Here is a 1,774-nt window from a genome sequence, read left to right as displayed (position 1 = left end):
TTCAATCCGTTATACATATTCAACAACAACAACAACACTTTTTTATCTATACACCATCAAACCGGAAGTGACTGATCGCTTCGGCGATAAGTAAAGACACACTTCCGGGAAATTGCGGGTTTTCTCGGAATTTTTTATTTATTTGCTGCGCAATTTCAAACTGCGCGCTATTTATTTTTAAACGCGAACCGCTTCCGGGAACTTTGCGGTTTTACTTGGAATTATTTATTTTAATGCGCACTTTATATTTTAGCAATGACGTCATCATCCAAACGATCTTGAAAACACGTAACCACTCCTTCCCCCTCCCTTTCCTTCACGCGGTTAACCCGTCCCTTTCCCCTTCCTTCGCGCGGTTACACCCCCCTCCCCTTCCCCCCTCGCGGTGCCCTTGGTTGTCGACTGACCCTTTCTATCATATGGAGTGTTTCCAGTAAGGCATGCTCGATCTGCTCGAAACACCATTAGATAGACAAGGACAGCACATGACTCGCCTATTGGAAACCTGGCCCAGAACCTGTTTACTATAACTACTGTAACGGTTTTGCGTTATCGCGGGAAGTGCGTCATCAAACCGGAAGCGGCTGAGTTCTGATCGCTTAGGGCGATAAGAACAGGCTCACTTCCGGGAAATTGCGGTTTTCCTCGAAAATATTTTCTTTGTTTGTCGCGCAATTACAAACTGCGCGCTATTTATTTTTAAACGTAAACTCGCTTTCGGGAAATTTTCGGTTTTTCTCGGAATTATTTATTTCCGAAAAATTGCGGTTTTTTCGGAATTATTTATTTATTTGCTGCGCAATTGCAAACTGCGCGCTACTTATTTTTAAACGCGACCGCTTCCGGAAAATTTGCGGTTTTTCTCGGAATTATTTTGTTTTACTGCGCAATTTATATTTTAGCGATAACGTCATCGTCCCGAACGACCTTGGACACGTTCGGACCTGTTCGAGTTCTATTTTTAACGACGACGTCATTCGTGCATTTGTTCTCGAATTTTATTTTTACTGCGCAATTACAAAATTAATTGGACAGTACTACTATCTTATGCGACGACGTCATCGACCGAACGACCTTGAACACGCACGAACAAGTTCGAACACATTGCAACCAATGACGTCACCGATATCTGAAATAAAATAGAACACACGTCAAATATTGCACGCTCGATTTTTACGGCTCGCCGATAATTGGCTAATTCTGGTGAAGCCGATAAGAACGCTCCGCCAACATCACCCACACTTCTACGTTATCTCATCCGCAACACCCAACTCCTCAGATTCTGCTCTCATTATGACGAATATGCTTCCATTGACTCCTCCTTCCCCCTCCTTTTGCAAGTTTTCTCAGAAAAACCTCCATTAATTCTTCCTTCCTCCTCCTCTCCCCCTCACTTTGCGGATCCCCTGCATCAGAACCCCTATATCTTAACTACTTATAAGTTATAAGGAAAGTCGGGAATCGGAGTGGGATCAAATTTTGCACATTAAAAAACTCACATTTGTACTATAAAAGAGAATTTAGTAGTTAATAATTCGTATTTATTATTTAGTATATTTATATTTTATAAAAACTTGAACCATAAAAAGAAATTGAAGAATATAATAACAAGTTACCCCAAGCAACCAGCTGACGTTGTAATGACGTAAATATACGTGATTTTTGTCACTAATTGGTGATTATGACCTAAATCTGACGTTATTTTGAACGTCATAACAATGACGTCAGTATATACGTCACACATATACGTCATATATGATGTAACTATTGGTCT

Source organism: Pseudomyrmex gracilis, unplaced genomic scaffold (genome assembly GCF_002006095.1).
Source record: "Pseudomyrmex gracilis isolate BER0280 unplaced genomic scaffold, ASM200609v1 scaffold_2062, whole genome shotgun sequence".
NCBI lineage: Eukaryota > Metazoa > Arthropoda > Insecta > Hymenoptera > Formicidae > Pseudomyrmex > Pseudomyrmex gracilis.
The sequence above is the reverse complement of the archived record's forward strand: the minus strand, read 5'-3'. Positions refer to the sequence as shown.